The sequence below is a fragment of the Bicyclus anynana genome, chromosome 10, assembly GCF_947172395.1.
Source record: "Bicyclus anynana chromosome 10, ilBicAnyn1.1, whole genome shotgun sequence".
Lineage (NCBI taxonomy): Eukaryota > Metazoa > Arthropoda > Insecta > Lepidoptera > Nymphalidae > Bicyclus > Bicyclus anynana.
Genome location: NC_069092.1, coordinates 4,078,194 through 4,099,265, shown reverse-complemented (window position 1 = coordinate 4,099,265; position 21,072 = coordinate 4,078,194). Strand labels below are relative to the sequence as shown.

Genomic DNA, 21,072 nt, shown 5'->3' with positions numbered 1-21,072 from the left:
CATCTCTATTCATCATTAGCATCGCCCGCTGTGTGACTCTGAGCCTTCTTATGAGGCCCATAGTTAGCGACCAAGTCTCGGAACCATAGGTCATCACTGGCAACACGCACTGTTCGAAGACTTTCGTCTTCAGGCACTGAGGAATTTCGGACGAAAAGATGTCGCGAAGCTTCCCGAATGCAGCCCAACCGAGTTGGATTCGACGGTTCACCTCTTTCTCGAAATTGGACCTACCTAACTGGATCATATGTCCTAGGTATATGTATTCGTCTACAATTTCGAGTGCAGCGTTCTCAACTATAACTGGGATACGAATCGTCTCGCTAATAGATTTGACGACTTCCAGCCTCCCGAACAAGCCGGTTTCCGAAAAGGCTTTAGTACCATAGACCACATCCATACGCTGCGGCAGGTTATACAGAAGACTCACGAGTATAACCTGCCACTTTGCTTAGCGTTTGTGGATTATGAGAAAGCCTTCGATTCGGTGGAAACCTGGGCTGTGCTAAGGTCATTGCAGAGATGCCGAATTGATTACAGGTATATCCAAGCGTTGAAGTGTTTGTACGAAAACGCCACTATGTCAGTCCGTATTCAGGATCAGACTACGAGGCCAATCCAGTTGCAGCGAGGAGTGCGTCAGGGAGATGTGATCTCTCCGAAGCTATTTACCGCCGCATTGGAAGACGTCTTTAAGCTTCTGGACTGGGGCGGACTTGGCATCAACATCAATGGCGAGTACATCACTCAACTGCGGTTCGCGGACGATGTAGTCATCATGGCAGAGACTCTGGATGACCTTAGTACCATGCTCAATGACCTCAGCAGAGTTTCTCAACAGGTGGGCCTAAAAATGAACATGGCTAAAACGAAAGTAATGTGTAATGCTCATGTATCACTCCACCCAGTTATAGTTGAGAACGCTGCACTCGAAATTGTAGACGAATACATATACCTAGACCCTATAACAGTTTTATTTATATCTGACAAGACACTTTTTGAACGCGTATGCAATAAGTTGTGAAAATATCAGAATTCTAAGTCAAAGCAATGAAACTATATTTTAGCTATTTTGATACTCTGGAGAAAATTACCGTTAACCGACAATATTGAAATTTGAAAGAAAAACAATATCCGGAAGGGCAAATAAAAGAAAATATTTAATGACTGTGAATAAGTCACTTTCCAAATTATTAACTAAAAGTAGGTACACATATGTACTACACTAAACAGCGAAAAATTACAATAAACAATGGAGTATAAATAATAATCATTAATGTAACATGTAAAATTACCTAAAACCATTAGATGCCAACTATTTCTTATAAATATTTTCTTTTAAAATATTTTTTTAAATTGTATTTCAGTTTATAAAAAAAAACTTTTGTTTGTAAAATTACTTCATTATTATTTGAAACTTTATACGGAACCATAGGTGCGCGAGTCCATATCGCACTCTCTTTCTTTTTGATATCAGTGGCTTAATAAATTTAATTGTTCTACTATAAATGGATTATTAACACGACTGGTTATTATAATAATAGTATAGCTGTATTGCGATAGGTAAGCCAATTACTAATTGAAAGCCTCAATCACTTAGCTGTTGTATTTAATGAAATCAAAGAAGTCAACATTTTTAAAACAGCTATTAAACTTTTATTGTTTTCACTTTTATTGTTGTGAAGAGCGAGTACATATTAGGCGTTCCGAAGCGCCTAATATGTACTCTTAATCTTAATATTTTTGTTCAATACTGCTCGTAATTCCGTTGACACCATTAAAAAAAACTATAACTGCGGACATTGACCTCAACAATAAATCACTGAACAATAAAATCTTATTACTCATTAATACACACGTAATTAATCGATCGACAAGCAATCGATTAATCGATTAGTGTGTTAACACCATAACAATGGCTTAACAATGAACTTGTACAGTAATCTAGACGTAAACAGATTCTATATGTCAAATCTTGTCACGAAATAGTAAATCAAAGTAATAGACTCTCTCTCCACACAAAATGGTAGTCTGTTCTACTTTTTGCCTTATTGTCACTAGATGATTCGACGTCATTGTTCCAACTTCTTTCATACCATTGTATCAGCCGGAAAAACAATTTCTAGGAAAATGATACAAGATTTTCCGCCCAAGCTCGCAAAAAGCCCCGGGTACTTAGTTAGATTGCCGCTGCTTTATATTTATCTTTAGAGCTCTTAATTTGATGAAGGAATATAAAAATTGCGTTAGGCTCGAGGATTCTCGACGAAAAATGGGTTATCTTTATACGAGCAATGGCAATAATGTGTCATGTCAAGAGACGGAAGCATTTCTGCGTTTTGTCTCGTATATTTTTCTTTGGATTTACGTTTGATCCATCTGTGAGTAATTACGTATTTTGGTTGTTTTTATTTAATGTCAAGTTATTCCTAATGTTGAGGCGATACAGTTTAAAGCCAATCGTCCAAGTCTCCGCTCCATACGTCATCGTGGGAAAAACACACTCATCAAAGACTTTCGTCTTCAGGCTTTGGGGTATTGACGATTTGAAGACCCGACGCAATTTCCCAAATGCTGCCCAACCTGCTGAATTCTTCTGTCAGCTTCCTTGTCGAAGTTAAGAAGAAATCAGTTAGGTTATATTACATCACTATATCCAAGATATCTTGACTCGCCACCATCTTCTATTGCATCGCCTTTTAACATGAGCAGTCAACTTTTCCCTCACACCTTCGATTTTCGTTCGTTAATTTTGAAAAAGGCAAGGCAAATTTCTATTTTAAAGTAAATATAAATGGCTTTCAGACGCTAGCAAAGACTAGTAGTATAATAACTAGAAGCTATTATAATGGAATGGACTGAGACTTTGCCGTCCAAAGCTAACTGACAGCCCGTACTTACCACGAGCTAAGTGGCTAAGCCGGCCGTCACATCGTCGGTCGGCCGATTGACGTCACTTAGTGCCAGCAGCTCGGACCTGAAGCTTATCATGCTCGACATAGTTATCCTAACTGTATTTCTTCCCATTTGTTTTTTTTTTATTCCGTACAAGTTAGCCACCGCCGCCTTAAACTAGGCTGGGGCCCGTGGGCACACGAGAATTTGGGGCCCTTTTGGAAAGTAAAAAAAACGAATTGTACTAAAATTTTTTGACTAAGTATGACCATTTATTATATACACTGGCCCTGGGCACGGGCCCCGTATGCCCTTATGGTAAAGACGGTATTGAAGTTAGCCCTTGACTACAATCTCACCTGATGGTAAGTGCTAATGCTATCTAAGACGGAAGCGGGTTAATTTGTTAGAAGTAGGATGAAAATCCACACCCCTTTCGGTTTCTACACGACATCGTACCAGAATGCTAAATCGCTTGGCGGTACGTCTTTGCCGTTAGGGTGGTAACTAACCACGGCCTCACACCAGCCAGGCCTGGACCAATTAAAAAACCTCAATCGGCCTAGCCGGGGATCGAACAGGACCTGCGTCTTTTAAATCTACCGCGCATACCACTGCGCTACGGAGGCCGTCAAACTTGGAAAAGGGTTTAGAAATTCTAACTAATAATTTTTAATCTATCAAATGATGGTCACAGGTGTATCTCAATATTGTAGAAATTAAATTCCCTACAACTTTTATTTATAAAATTGTTTTTATACGTTGAATCGTTTTCCATATAGAGGGCGGAGAGCGCGTGGTTAGAGCATTTTAAAACAAATGGTTTTGAGACAACTTTTAGTGTGCCAAAATATACAAAGTTTATACAAATATTCAACTATTTATGACTAATTTGTCTGGGTCATAAGTTTTAAGTATGCCGTGAAATAAGCCCTTGAAGTAGAGATTCAAATAGAGGTATTGTTCATAAAAATATTGCATCAATCCACGTATTTTGTGTTTCGTACGATGTTCAATTCACTCAGCGATCTGTGAAACACTTATTATTCACGATCCGCGTCGGTTGCGCAACGCGTTCAAACTTGAACTCGACGTTATCTGATTGCCATTCACAAACTGCTCGCATTTATTTACTAGTTTTTATTTTTATACCTCCTAATGTATGTAACAGTCTATATATCTTCCTTTCTTAGTTTACGAGTAAATCACTTTTAAAACGTCATATTTGACTATTTGTAAAAACTCTATCATTAACAGCCCAAATTCGGCTCACTGTTGACCACAAGTCTCCTCTCAAAATGTTAGGAGTTAGGCAGACTTCACACACGTAGAGAATTAAGAAAAGTCTCAGGTATGCAGGTTCACCCACGGTGTTTTTCCTTCACCTGTTTGAGACATGCGATATTTAATTTATTAAAATGCACTCATTAAAAAAATCATTCTTTATTATAATTTACTTTAATGGTCATTACAATTTCTTTTAGTTTTGCTTCCTGTGTGAAGGTAGACTCCGAGTTCCGAGATCTTTATCATATTCTGTTGTATTCTGCCTGTGGTCCTGTGATTCAAGACCTGGGTTGAGCTAGAAAATACTGTGCTTTTTCTTCTTCCCCGTAATTTTCTTTCTTAATTCTCAGCCTGAGTTGGTGTTGAGTTGGACACGCCCCCTGGTACGTAAAAGTAAAAATGACGGAAGCGAGTTACAGTTCCGTGCTGCTACCTTACCTGCTTAATCCAATCATCAGTGTAAAACTACAACACGCGATTTTAAATAGCAATTACACCCGAAGAAAGCGGTAATGCAATTTGTATAGACACATCCTGAGCATTAAAGTCAAGATTTATATCATAAATCTTAACAAGTTCTGCTATGTCGGAATGTGAATATGAAATGTGAAGACATTACTGATGTCTATCGGTTTGTCGCACGCAAGCCACATATCCGTAACATCTATTCGTGAGAAAATATACGAAATAACGTGACTTTCATTTGTGTTACTTTGGTAAATTAGCAAGGGCTCACTTGTCATGGTGAAAGTATATGAAGATTGAAGAAAATTTTATTGTATGTATTAAAGTTAGATCAAAGTTTTTTATACTAATATATTTATAACTTACATACCTTGCAAAGTCGCTTGTTTTAACCTCCGGTGCAAAAAGAGAGGTGTCAATCTGCCTGTGGTCCCGAACGGATGAAACGATTTCAATTTAGTTTTTTTTTGTAATTAAGGTGAAAATATGTTGAGCTGTTTAAAAGTTGTGGGGGGTGAACGTGAGGAATAATAACCGAATGTCTGCATCGAGTCTCACATGAAAGAACACTGAAATATTACTTGATCGAGAATGTAAATAATAATTTCATGACGTTGACGTCATGAAATTATTTATGTACCTAAATTATGTAACACTTTTTGTTTTACCTTCAGCGGTTTTTCAAAATTTTCAATTTTATGTTATTAATATTATATTTTGTATTGCTGTAAGTATCCTTTATGTTACCATAAAAGCGTCGCCAGATAATTTGTGCGCATTAAGCTCTGTTAGAAGGCGAGCCCTTGAGTTTAAAGAATTAAAGCGACGATGGTTTCTTATGTCTCTTATGAGTGTGAAAATTAGAGGAACGTTGGAATCTGGTACATACCGCGCCGGAAAAACAAAAACACTCTTTAAAAACTTGATAATATTGTGAATATACCCCTTTTTCACCTTAGGTATATTAATTCTCTGCGTAAAATGAAAATTTAAGTTTTGTTCGTTTCCTTGTTAAGTTTTCACGGCTACACCATTAAACCTGTTCTAAAAATTCTTTTACCAACAGAAAGCTACATTATCGGTGAGCAGCATAGGCTATATTTATCCTCATATTCCCACGGAAACGGAAACTACGCGGGCGAAACCCCGGGGCGTCCGCTAGTACAATTTAAAAGTTAAAATATTGTCGAGTAACTGTACGAATATCTTAATCTTAGCATGAATATGTACATGAACATGAACATGTAGCATTTTCTTGGGAAAATTTCGTCGATTTATAAAACGTCACTCGCCTTCACGGCTCACGAAAATGGATGACGTTGAAGAATGGAAGGAACTGCGCGCTGCGAGACGCCGTCGACAGAAGATGATATTGTTACGGATATTTAAGGATTTCGAAGTATATTGAATGTATTTATTTTACGGATTGCTCAATCCGTAAATGTAAAATATGGAAATCTTTATATAATACTAGACTAGACCCCACGCGTTTTCATCAGCGTGTTTCCCGTTCCCGTAGGAATACGGGGATAAAATATACCATAGCACCCGGGGATAGTGTAGCTTTCCAACAATGAAAGAATTTTTCAAATCCGATAGCACCGAAGGCGCTGCTAGTGCGTTGCCGACCGTTAATGGATTTATTCATTTTTATTCGGATCTGCAGGGTGCAACAAGTTTCAATATAAGCTTATTTCTATAGAATCAAATAAAAACATAAATCTATACTAATATTATAAAGAGGTAAACTTTGTGGTGTTGTTAGGGGGTAATCTCTGGATCTGCTGAACCGATTTTGAAAATTGTTTTACCTCTAAAGAGCCACGTTATTTGTGAGTGTAATTGACTATATTTTATCTCCGTATTATAACGGGAACGGGAACTACGCGAGTGAAACCGCGGTGCGTTGGCTAGTATATAATAATTTACAAGGCTCTGCTGCGTAAACTTGCCGATTTATATAACGTAGGTACGTCGTTGGCCCATTACGGCTACTTTATAAGACTGACATTGAAGAATCGTACGAACTACACAAGAAAATTGTCGACACAAGGGATTTTACGTACAGCATTGGCGAAAGGCGTTTAATATGTTTTTCACTCAACTATAACAGTGATGTATTCATTCTCACGTCAACCCTGTGAATGTTTTCATGAAAATTCCTACATGTGATCTCAATGAAACTTCTTTTATCTAGTAGACTGCAACTTAACTCGCGTGGAAAGCGATGTAAGCTTTCAACCCCTATTTTATTACCTTATATTTATATTTTCACATGTCTATATATAAAAATCAGTGCCAACTTGACCAACACTGCGCTTTCTAGTGCGGCGTTGCCACTCCAGCTCCATGGGACCCCTATCGTCTCTTCGAACTATGTGCCCCGCTCATTGCCACTTTACTTTCGCGACTCGTTGAAATATGTGGGTTACTTTGGTTAATCTGCGGATCTCTTCATTTCTGATTCGATCACGCAGAGATACTCCGAGCATAGCTCGTAAACAACAGTTACCTAATTCGATTATTCCATCCACTAATCATGCTATGTTATCTTAATTCAAAACAAACAACTTAATTCGTCAGCACCTTATAAGTCTACGTCCGGTGCAGATTTCTCTAGATTTGCCCAAATCAACGCTAGTACACAATCAAATTGATAAAAAGTGAATCGTTGATAGTCGATATCTCTTAAACTAGAAATCAGATATTAGGCTATGTTCAGATAGAGTAAATGTGACGCGCGTTTCCAACATACGAGTAAAATATCGCCTATGTGTGGCTTTAAGACCGCTTACTGACTGGACCGGATTAATACAGACCTCTAACCACGGAGCTTATGGAGTTGAGGTACTATATCAATAAGGTTTTTGTGTCACGTGCCTACAACTACAAAGTCCTACACTAAGCGTGACCCGATACGCACTTATTTATACCTTTTTTTTTAAATTAAACAAAACAAATCCAGTTACGAGGCTGGAAGATCTGTGCAACCGATGATGAAGGCTCCAGAGTGGGAATTAACCCCACAAAATTATTAACTGTGAACTGTGAACTGTGAATCTGACCAAGGCAGACCCTCGTAACTTTAATTTTAAGTTTTCGACTTTACTTACCACCATTAAATCATGACATAAGTTGTTGTTTCAAAAGTACTTGTAAACTAAGACAATTGAAATAAATGAATTTTGATTTTTTTTTTAATTTCAACGTTTGCAAACGCGGAACATCTGAACACACCCTAAAAGCCGCTAGACCGCTCCGAACAGTCGCGTACGTAGGCTTGTCATGCTCTCATAGGCCTGAAAATGGTTCGACAATCCGACTGCTACACCGCGAGGAATTTGGCGAGAATCTAATTACTTGTAACGCTGGTGGATATTGTTTTAATAAACGTTTTGCTTTCGTGAGTCCGGAATAAGCTGATTAGCCACCTGATCGTATTCGTAAGTGGAAAACCTCGTTTAAAGACATCTCTTTGTAAATCATATTATTCGCATCATTTTATAAATTTATTTATATTAAGCGCTTTTTATATTTTTTTCCAAAATCTTTGGTCTGATCAATGCGAACAATTTGAATGTTTTATACTCGAAATTAGGGGGAAATTACAGGGATGGCCTGAAGGGTCAATTGTCTTACTATTTCTTTTGCAGAAATAATTGATGAAGTAAGAATATGACCCAACTAATGGTAAGTGGAAAACCATCGACTACAAACAGAGCATGCAAGAAACACGTCCTACAAAGTGACTATCATGGTACATCCTCACATTCCTATAATTTTACCACTAACCATAATATGTAATATATTATATCTCTCTTAATAATCCTGATTTTTGAACCCGGAAGTTAATTCCAAGTTTAGTATCCACAAAACCTCTCGGTTCCAACACTACTCTTAGCCGTAATCGAATCTCACAGAAGAGATTCTTAGAAACAATTTTCGTCCCATCGGAATTTTATCCTAATCCTCTGAATCTTGCAATGATACAACCCAAAATTCACTTTGTGTCGACCCCATTATGGTGGCTAAAACTATACACAATCAGAATAATATAATGACCTATACAAATTGGCGACAGAAATAAGCATAACAGTAGTACTTCCCCCGGACGCACCAAAGACCCTATTACAACTAGATGGCCATGGCTTATAGTAAAACGAAGACAGGGCCAAACGCCAAACACAATTTCTATGGCCAATCGGTGTTTACATTTCACAAAGCCTCGTAAACCGACATTTACAACGTTTGAACTAAGCCGGCTAATACCACAATACGACATCTCAATTTAGAAATCTGTGTATGTGTAAATAATGACTGGGCAAGCATTTCAAGGAAAGTGGTCTTGTTGTGACAAACATACCAGTATTACATTACGGGTATACGCGGCTCTGTTACGGAGTAATATTTCAACTCCTCAACTTACTTGTGAGGAAACTTATCGCTTTTACTCACTTTCACGGCGATCGTCCGACGTACCTAAAGGTAAAGTTCTTTAATTAGTTAAGTATTATGTTACGGGCCAACTGTTGGGAACAACACGTAGAAACTACTTGTTTCGAGGCGAGACGAGATGATGCATTACTTATATTGTAACACCCTCAGAGTATTAAATGACTGGTTGATTGATAAATGGTTTATTTAATCTGTTGAGGGCTTTTAAGGTAATATTTCCAGGTATACGAATAATTAATACTGTTTTTTTTTTGTTGTAACATTTTTCATACTTTTGATCTCATTGGAGCCTCAATAACTCAGTTGTAAAGGGGCCGGAATTGGTTCCCTAGAAGTGGTGATTCGATCCTCACCCGCTGGTTTATTGTCGTACCCACTCCTAAAACAGGAATATTTGTCATATTTGAAATATGCGGCAAATATTATTATATAGCAAATATTATTATATTATTTATATAGACGTCCGACCAGTCCAAATAATTGAAAATCGTTAACAAGATAAATAGAACCCTTCTTGCAGTCAGGTAAAAAGTGTCAGAACCCAAAAAGGGTTATATTTATCGAATCATTTACGTCTGCACTCAGAAAATGTGTTTAATTCGTTTCCTGATTGCAGCTGTAAGCCTTAATTTGACTGTTGTGTACGAGCCAAAACTAAATATCTAAGTATATCTTTACCCGATTACTACCTTTGTATACCTTTTATATTACTGTGAAAACTTTACTGGCTTAATGTCAACTTCTAGATAAACTTAATATTAAGTCAACTATACAGCTGTCTGTTTTCCCTTAATAAATGAAAAAAAAATACATTTAAACTTTGGGTATTTTGGTTCAATATTGGGTTTCTATTGGGTGTTATTATAATAGACATAGATTTCCACAAATAGAAAAAATATTTGACAATATTTGGCATGACAATGGTTGACAAGTAATCCGGGGTCACAAATTTGGTAAAAAGAACCGGAAAGAAAATTTTCCCTAATTACTTTCACATTAATTCCACACGCTACTTTGTAATAGTAAAACGTTTGCTTGCATCGTTAAAAACTTCGTGGCTATACATTTCAATAGACTATTTCAAAGTAATATACTAAGTCATAAACTCTACGTAATTAGTTGCGAGAAGTAAAAGCGCTAGAGGCAATATAACGTTTAGTTCGTAAAGAAAACTAAAATAACTTTAAATTATTTTTTTAATTTCTTACTTTGTGACCACGCTCTGGAGAAGTACTAAGTATTTTTATAGTAGAGCGCTTTTTCTGACAGCGCTCGTCCGGGGTATAGTATACCCCGCCATGTTTATTACTGCCATGCTGTGTTCTGCTTATTCGATTTTTCATATATAGCCCCCGGTATGAAAAAATTATGGGCAGTAAAATTCGATGAACGAATGACAGCGTTACGTTTTTTGTGCGCAACCTATTCTGCGCACCTTTCAGCGTTAAAAAGCACCTGTCCGTCGATCTGAAAGACTAAACTCCATTCGTGCGTGCATAAACACACACTTTTTTTATTCTTAGACAAGTTAGCCCTTGAATGCGATCTCACCTGATGTGATGTGACGACGCAGTCTAACATGGAAACGGTCTTACTTGGAAGGGGTATAGGTACAATTTAAATCGACCAACACTTCTGATTATTATGTGGAAAAAGGCATACGGTGGTAACTAGCCACGGCCGAAGCCCACCGTCAGACCACATCTAAGCCTATTTAGAAATATTAAATCCTAACCTGAATATTTAACTATATTGCCGTGCACTTCATAAAAGCCGCTGTATACTCTTTCTTTTAGGTTACAGACAGACATGCTGTCTGTGGGTTAAAGTAACAGACAGACATGCTGTCTGTAACCTTTCCTGTCCTTGTCACCTGTCTTTTTTAATTTGAATAAATTTATTTTCTTCCATACTTTCTTACTTTTAACTAATTCTGTGATTTATTAAAATTCGAATAATCGTCACGTTGTAAATTACAACGCAACAATTATTCTGGGGCTTAATCAAATCAATTTGCCACGGATTATATGATTACACCAATCATCAAAACAATCGTTCTATAGAAAAATATGAAAAACAAGATTTTTCAAGATTTTTTTTATTAGAAAAAGTTATTTTATTTAATTTTTTAAATTTGAATTTAATAACTACAATAGACCAGCTTATTTGGATTAATTTCATTTAGCTAGACTAATAATTTCTAATAATTTCTAGAAATTAAATATCACGTGTCTCTGAAATCTGCACATCAGAGAACTTTCTGAATGCTCTGTGTGTGTGAAGTCTGCCAATCCGCATTGGGCCAGCGTGGTGGACTACTGGCCTAACCCCTCTCATCCTGAGAGGAGACTCGAGCTCAGCAGTGAGCCGAATATGGGTTGATAATGATGATGAGACTAATAATTTGTAGCAGTGGCAGCCCTGGAATCTTGAACTTTTTTCGTATTATGATAAAATTTCAAAAACAGAATTTGAAGACTGTTGTTAAACATTGATGTAATAAATGACGTAGTGTAAGTAAAAAAGATTACACGACAACTACAATACGCTTACATAAAATCTGACACTTTTTACTACTAGGTATGCCACCAAGAAACTAGATCTGTTTTATTTTTGTAACTAGCAACTAAATAAAACCGTTACATTATATCTTTTGCAGAAAAGATTATATTTTTACATGGAAATATTTTATATCACTTTTAAATCTATACATGTTATAAAATATAATGTCTGCCTGTCTTTACCGCCTGAAGCTTTTAATGTAAACACTCTTTTATCGTTGAGCCTATTGTAACGCCTGAGTCCTTAGTTATAATTTTATATTACTTATCAAAAAATATTAGTAACGCAATTGTTAAATTATCAAGCATAATGAACACTTATTACATCACTTTGTATTAATTTATAGACATTCAAATTTGTATGTGCTTACTTTCACTATTACATAAAAGAATAATTAAGACAAGCACTACCAAAACAGAAATAATTATATGAGATTTAAAAGAATATCTTGGTTGTGGATTGATTGATAACCATTCATCATAATAATTCATTAATAAATATAATATCGGATACATAATATAGGATAAATTTATTACATGCGCGTCTTAAAATTTCTATCAGATGTTTTTGTAAAGAATGTGTCGTTGTAAGTTCAGTAAATACTTTTTATAGCCATATTATTAGCTCATAGCATATTTTAGCCATATAGTAAGTCCTCATTCGCACGAGAGTTAAAAAAGCAATACGTTAAAACCCATTCGTGGTCTTTCCATCCCATATATTCATCATGGTGCTGCTGGGTCCATCGTGTGGCAGAAAAACTCAGAGCAGATATAAACGAATTTGAATTTCACCCGGAAAATATTTCTTAAATATAAAATACGAGTATAACCCTTAGTATCAAATTGCGAAAATCTTCACGCCTTTCTACACAAAAGGCAAGTAACTGGCTACTGAGATATTTGTTAGCCGTTTCTGTTTCCTTATAACTTTAGTGGGTCACGTTCAGACACTGTGATGCAATGTAAAAGGTCCGCTTCGGTTTAGTTTCGTTCAACTATTTCACTTAAATATTTCGTTACTATGTATTGTAATTTAAACCCCAATGGCTCACCGATTAGGGGGCCGAACTGTAAGTGAGAGGTCTAAGTTGTTGGACAATAAAGTATGTGCGTCAATTCTATCACAGGCTTTTGACCCAATCGGAGGGGAAGGTGAAAATTGGTCATATTTCAATATACATCAAATGCTCTTTAAGAAATTGTTCAAAACAAATGAAAATATTCCAACAATTTCTAGAGGAGGCCTCGGCCGTGGCTAGTTACAATACAGACCGGCAAAGACTTACCACCAATCGTGTAGAAACCGAAAGAGGTGTGGATTTTCATCCAACTTCAAACAAATTAGCCCGCGTCTATATTACATTGCATCATCTCTTACCATCAGGTGATTGTAGTCAAGGGCTAACTTGTAAAGAATAAAAAAAAAATTGTATTTATAAAAATTAAATCAAGTCGATTTAAATTACAAGCCAGCGTGGTGGACTATTGGCCTAACCCCTCTCTCGAGGAGACTCGAGCTCAGCAGTGAGCCGAATATGGGTTGATAATTATAATGATGATGGCTCCATCATCATCATTATAATTATCAACCCATAAACAGCTTTAGATGCAAAATACATTACTTTTTCTGCATTTCATTTCTATTTGCTTTAAAATATTTTTTTTAAGTTTAAGAATATAAAATCTCACACCACACGGTTTGCAGCGAGGTCGTGACCATCTAATCAATTATTATTATTATTCTTAAACTTGTTTGATTGATTAGAATCTTGAAAATAAACATGCACACTTCAAGTCATGCAACAGTCACTACCTACGATACGAACAACCTATAGAATTGTAGAAAATAAATGAAAAAACATCAGGTAGGTAGATCTCTGCCCAGTGACTGGCCTCAACAGGCGCCTCGCGAGAAAAAACACAAAAAGGCACCAAATTAAATGAACTCGTACTGGTACGTGGATTGTAAATGGTGTTGCCAGATCTATGTTGTTGAAAAAGAAAAATCATGATTATGGTTTTCTAATCAGGAATTGTATTCTCTTTGTAACGCTAACGCTTAAACGAAATAAACGTATGAGATGATAGATCCGATTGACACTTGATCACGTGACTTGTCGATAACAAACATACAGTTTTTAATACTAATCGAAGCGTCTGCGATTGTAAAAATGAATCGTCGTCCCACATGACTACAGGTTCAGGATAGGTACAATACTTTTTAGTCTATGATTGGTTTTTATCTATACTAATAATATTTTAAAGAGGAAATATTTGAATGTCTGTTTGTGTGTTTGCATTGGCTCTAAAACTACTGGAATGATTTGAAAAATCCTACATTAACCTCGATGAACATATAGCCCTGTGTATTTTAACCCCATATTCCCACGGGAACAGGAACTAGGGCGGGTGAAACCGCGTGTCGTCTGCTAGTGAATGATATTTTCATCGGGTAATATGTTTTACAAAAGTTGCTATATACTTAACTGGCTACTTGAATATGTTTTTATAAATAATTCATAATTTCTATAAATATTTATCGTATAAATAAGCCAAACGTAAAAACTGGGACATGTCACTAGACACCTGAAAATCGGGACATCCCATAAAACTCAGAACACATGGCAACACCAATAGTGAATACCTCGAGGCAACCATTGATTGACACTCCAATCAATTTAATTGTCGAACGGGTTCTATTTTTAAAAATATGTATGCAAAAACAACTAGTTTAATAAAAATTCCCTATTGAATATTATTTCACTATTTGTAACTTACGTTGTTTTAGAACTTAAATTGCATTAAGTACAATAAGTTGTGTATACAGTTATTAATAAACATTAATTTCATTTCATTTTCTAGTAAATTTTAGGTAAGCGCCTAACTTGGACCTCATTACATTCCATCAGGCATGATTGCCATTAATAAGAAAACACATTCAAAAACTTACCTTTGACGTTGAACTGACGGAGCTTTCGGTATCCACAGAGCTTACACACAAAACCACTTCATAAACTCGTAATAATTCGCAACATTTCACATAAATAACACAGATTAAATACCACTATACGATGTAACACAGATAAGATGACCGCGGTGAGACAGTGGGAAGTTTTTTTAGTTTATTTTTCACTGTAATAATATGGGTTTAAAAATAAGCTAGTGTGGAATGTATGTGCGCGGGCGCATCGAGGCGTGCAGAGGGCAGGGACCTGGGTAAGAACCGCCGCCCGCGCCGGTCGCGACGTGAGTACCGTTGCTCTGCGAGGGAACTCGATAGAGATGTGCGTCTCTTACAAAACATTGTAACTTTTTTTAATGGATATATTTTTTTACAAATGTGTTTTTAATTTTTATCACAATAAACCTATATTATATTTGATCCATACTAATATTACAAATTTGAAAGTAACTGTTTGTCTGTTATCAGCATATATGCATTTATGCAGTTATATGCAGGGCTAAAGTACTGAACCGATTTGGATAAAATTCAGTTTAAAGTTAAATTGAACTTTTTCACAACATAGCCTACTTTTAATCCGGAAAAATCCACGAGTAATTTTATATACACCAACATAAAAAACTACGATATAAATAAAAAAAACAGTCGTATTAAAAATTCTCAGTTTTGAAGTTAGTAAAGTAGCATTTTTAAAAGAAACTTATCAAGAAACTAAGAAAACTAATACGCCAGATATTATTATGCTGTTCTTGACTTTATTAACTGTATCCATGTACTTGGGCCAATTTTTTAAAAAAGTATAGATGTTTAAAGTAATAAAAAACAAACAACTGAACTTTTAAACAAAAATATTTACGTCGCGATTAAAAAATTTAAGATGTGGGTGAAAAATACTTTAATACATAGAAAATAGTATAGACAGTAATATTCTTAAAGTATTAAGTAATTTATCTTACAAATTAAGCCCATCACTATAATGAGCAAGGTTAATTTGTGCTAACATTTCACTTATTCATTACTACATTTCGATCTCATGACTACTTCGGTACTGCTATTGTCAATTACTCATAGTATCTATTGACTATCAATATACAAAGTTGTAAGCCCGACACTAGTGCAAGGGAAGTCGAGATAAGCCGACATTTTACTTGTTTCATTACCTCATTTCGATGTCACGAATACTTTGTCGCTGTAAGTTGCTGTAAATAGTTTCCTTCGCTATTGATACGAAAAATAGAATTTGAGGTCAAGTCTCTTATTATAGAGTGAGAATATTATAGAGACTAATATATCTCATTCTCATTGTCGTAGCTTTTAGTAGTAGTAGAATTTGTAACTAAGCTGAGTCGAGAGAAGTACTACAACCATACTTATTTATAACGCCAAGAAGCATTGCTGTGTATTTTAAAAGTATGGTTGCCGGTTCAATTGATATAGACGATAACATTTAAAAAAACTACACTATAATTTAAAAAAAAATATCTCTTTAGTACTTATTTATCCGAAAGAAAAGTCATATAACGGTTTTTATGTCGTCGTCAGAGACTCAAGTAATAAACGGAGTTTTATTTTATATAAAACAGACTCGCGCTTGACCACGATATCATCTAATGATAATAATGATAATGATAAGTGTAGATGCTATGGTAGAACGCGCTTGCCTGTAAGAAACACAGACTTTGGAAGAGTTCCATTTACCCTATAGCTATGCAATAATACTTGATAACGGTTGCTTAACTATGTCATAAATTACCTAACTTAGCTCAAAACGAATTTCATACATAAACCTACTTACGAGAAGCGTGCGCAGACGCCGTTTAAATCAGAGAATTTATTTACATATAAAAGACATCAACGCGCTCAAAAAATCATTTGCCCATTGTACGTATGTGTACAGAGATGGTAAGTCATTTTGAATAACAAAATAGTTCCGTATGTTTAGCATAATATCGCAATATTCATAACGAATAGGTAATTGACCAAAATTTTGCTTTTCGTTTTTAGTTTGCTTACATTATCCATAACATTATTACGCAAATTAAGATAATCAGTTCTAATCACCTATTGTTACTTATGCGCCTCTCTGTTGTTGCAATAGTGGACAATAAACGTGTTTTGGAGCAAATCCAATTGGAAAACATTGCAAAATATTTCATAAACTAATCTAATGCTTAGAAGTTCATAATGTAATGCGTGTAGGTGACATCTTTTGCACCGTCAGAAAAGCGTTGCTCTATAACCGATAGGTATTTTCGATCCCTTGTTAAGGTAACTGAAGGACGTGATATTTTTAAAATTTAGTTGTTATGTTGTAAGGTGAAGTGGCCATGAATACTTACTGTCCTTCTGACGAAGACACCCAGCCGAGAGCCGTGATAGCCCAGTGGTTATGACCTCTGCCTCCGATTCTGGAGGGTGTAGGTCCGAATCCAGTCCGGGGCATGCACCTCCAACTATTCAGTTATGTGCATTTTAAGAAATTAAATATCGCGTGTCTCAAATGGTGAAGGAAAAACATCGTGAGGAAACCTGCATACCTGAAAATTTTCTTAATTTTCTACGTGTGTGAAGTCTGCCAATCCGCATTGGGCCAGCGTCGTGGACTCAACATGCCAATGCCTAGCCACTCATATTCTAAGAGGAGACTCGTGTTCTGCAGTGAGCCGAATATAGGTTGATAATGATGATAATGATGATGATTATGATGATGAGTATGATGTTATTGAATAAATTAATAGGGGTTCCTTTTTCCTTTAGAGGCACAGAACCCTAAAACAGATACCTTCATTTAGTACGAGTACATAGGATCTACAACAAAGGAACTAAGATCTCGAATTCCTAACTCCGCAAATAATTCAAGCAACATCTCAAACATTTTCACAAATAACAACAAACATTTGTAAATCAGTTTCCAAACTGACATCAGCAGAATATTCCAAATCCGTGGAAGTTCTGGCGAAATATAGATATTTACCACTCACACCGGTCCCATAACAGATATAAGCAATAGCTTGTAGAATTCCTCCTACGAATAGGGATGATGACAGTTTTTTAAATTGTATATAAATTAGGAGTATGCTAATAGTAAAGCAATTTTAAAAAGGGTATCTGCGATCATTACTTTCGGAGCTACAGGCATTTAAAGGGTCATATTCGCGGCACTGCCACGGATCTTTGAAAAACGCCCCATACAAAATGACACTAATTGATGACGTCGTTGATCATAATCGTTATATTTGTATGGGCGTTCAAAGAAAATTACAAATATCTTTGTTATTTGTGTGTTATCTTGGATTCAAAAGTAACTCTAGTTTAAAGTCATGTTGAGAATATAATATTATTGAGAGAAATGACATCTAGAGAAATTAATCTCATTTATTGAGTATTGTCGTCATGAATTATTTGTATTTATGCCTTTCAAAATTACACTTTTTAAAAATTACTATACATACAATCCAGTGTAAAATTGTGGTAGGTTTTATAGATACCGAATCACTCACACATCCGTACCAGCTCATACAAATCGCATGTCACGACTCTCCAGTAAGTGTTCCTATGATAAATTACAGTTTTACAACTATCACCATCTCTTTTACACTCATCAAGTTCCAATAGAAACGAAAAGGAAACCAGTATAGTGCTTACTTGGTTTATTCATGTAAAATTCCTTACACTCTCTTCGACTACTTATCAGTCCGCGTACAAGAGACGAATCGTGAGAAAATGGACGCCGGTGTTGTTCATGCGTAAAATTATTAAACGACTTAATTATCTAGAAATATTTTGTCCTAACAAGCTATGCAGGCTATAGACCTTCAGTATTCGAACACTTAAATCGCCCATGTGTAGGCAAAACTCAAAACTGCACAGATTAATTATAATTATTATACCTGTAAATTACTGAAACTGAACAGTTTTATCTAATGATATTTCCAGTTAAACTATGTTTTGTGAAGTGTGCAGTATTCAGTGTTGCTACTGGTTGCTACACCCGGAGGTTTTAACTGCACAGTGCGACTATAGCGGACTACAGACCTTCAGTTTTAACGTTAAACACTTTAACGTTTAACCGACAATCTAATCGAAATATCATTATATGAAACTGAAAGTCTGTAGCCTGCATTATTATACGCAAAAAGCTAACATTTTTAGTAGGCCTCCTAATAGTGATGTAAGAAAATTGTAAATACTGGTTTGTTAATGTCATTGACCAGACTACAAATTGTGGAATGTAAACATGTTTAGCTATTATTACTATTATTTAATTCATTACAATATTATTATTTAACCGTAGACTCGCGACGTCGCCACATAAATTATGGACGTATTCTGATCAAAACACATAATTGATTGAGAGCCGGTAAACGCCAGACATTTGCTATTCCATCGATCGTAGATCGTTAGATGGGCCCCGAAGACTCGCGTATATGTCATTAGTTTCGCTAATACTTACGAATGAAAAGTAACAACTTTTTCATTATTCGTGTTGCGGCTTGTGTTTTTACACTTCCAAAATGACCACGAAGGCATAATTAAGGGATTAAACAAGAAAAAAAACAGTAAAATATTTTTTTAAGTCACAGCATAAGCTTGTTGCATACTGAGTTAAGATGTGCGTGCACGTCTTTGAGTAATGACATAACATTGTGCGTTCTTTGGTATGGAGAAGCCTATCTAACGATATAAATCGATGTGCTATTCTACAAATGCTGAAATTTTGTCATTCCATGTCCTTACCGTATCCTACCTACTAATTAGGACAATCTACGAAGAATCCAAACCTTTAACTAAGCGTAAACCATATACCTATTGACCAGTCACTTACGATCATGGCAACAATTTAAAAGACACTATTAAAGATAAAACTTTAAGGCTCTAAAGCGAAAGGTTGCCATGAAGCCAAGTATCCGAGGACATAATATCTCGTGATACCCTGTAAAAATATTTTAAAAAGTATTTATTTATTTAGTAATAAGTAGTTTTAATATAATTTTATATGTCTATCTTTAACATATAGAAGTTTATTTTAAAGTTATATTAGATCTACTTATATTGACCTATTATAAAAAAAATTAGTTTAGACCTTAAAACCTGCCACAACTCATACTTGACTATCGTACATAACGTTAAAACGAGAAGCTTTAGAAAATTACGAAAGTCTGGCTTTACAGGCTTTTAATCCATAGAATTCTCATCGGCAAAAACATGTCATAAAACGATTTAATGTTCCGGTAGAATGCCCGCGTGTCGTGTAGAAACGAATAATCAAGAAAATTAATATATCCCTGGCAGGTTGAGAATTGATAATAATACAAGGTATGAGTAGATACGTCATTATAAAGAAGACAATTTGAGATTATTCGTAAGTCTAGGTACCTATTACGAATTTCAATTATATCATGTTAGTGTGACGACGGTATTTTTAAAGTACGCGCGCTGTGTACTATTCCATACACCTCAAAGTCTTTCTGACTTATTGGAAGGGCACGGGAATATTAGTCAAAATTTAAAATAGGAAACAAATATTATTTTTTAAAGAAAAAAGAGATTTCCTTCCAACTAAGCGGGAAGCCCGTGCTTAAAGGGGACAAATACGTGTAATCAACACGTGAGGATCGAAGTCATAATCTTTTGAATTTGATTATGTTCTATTCTATGTTTTATTAATACAAATTTGTAGTCTTACCTATTACTAGTGCAATTTTCGATTAATTAGAAGAGGAACAGGGAATTTCATTCTTGTTCCATAACATGTTTAAAAAGAGAGAGAAAAATAATTATACCCAGTGCTACATAATATCCGCCATAAAATTAATTAACATTGCCTCACTCGTAAAGAAATTTTCAACATAATAAAAACCGGTACACGTTTCGCTGGAAAGCAGTCTTTCAAGGGACAATTTCCTTTAAAGTTTTTCATAGTTAGAAAGTGAAAACCGTTAATACATCAACGATTAAAACCCGTACTGTAAACCGGCATGCAGGTGCTTAGGAATCTGTTATTCAAACAAGTAGATAAATATTCATTAACGAGTCAAATACATTAAAAACAGTACCTTCTAAGTATTGATGGACCAACTAGATGGCCCTGATGGGAAATGGAAAACCATCACGTAAAGACAGTGCCGGATTAAGATAGTTTGATGAAAGCTATCTATTAATCTGTGATGAAAGCCATCTTCCCATACCCTATCCTTAAGTGAACTACAATCTAATAAAAAAAATGTTAGGCCAACTTTCACGTAGGTACCTACTCGTTTTTCTCGTCCGCTCTGTTGCCCCCCTAGATTGGATGCCCTAATCATCATCATCAGCCTTTATGTATTCACTGCTCCTGCAGCCTCTTTTAAGCAGCGCCAACCGTCGTTTTTTTTGTATTTTTGTATCCAATCGATGCCAGCCACTGCGCTTGCCGAGACGCGGTCTCCACTCAAGAACCATCTG

The 21,072-nt window shown here is 35.7% G+C and overlaps 1 protein-coding gene across 1 annotated transcript in view; it reads right to left on the bottom strand.

Moving 5' to 3' along the window:
• The window catches only part of LOC112049610 (protein artichoke), a 53,396-nt gene extending 38,465 nt beyond the window's left edge, over window positions 1–14,931 (bottom strand). The window contains exon 1 of the mRNA XM_024087567.2: window positions 14,617–14,931. The gene's annotated coding sequence lies outside the window, so the exon portion shown is untranslated. The remainder of the gene's footprint in view (window positions 1–14,616) is intronic.
• Between the last annotated feature and the right edge of the window lie 6,141 nt (window positions 14,932–21,072).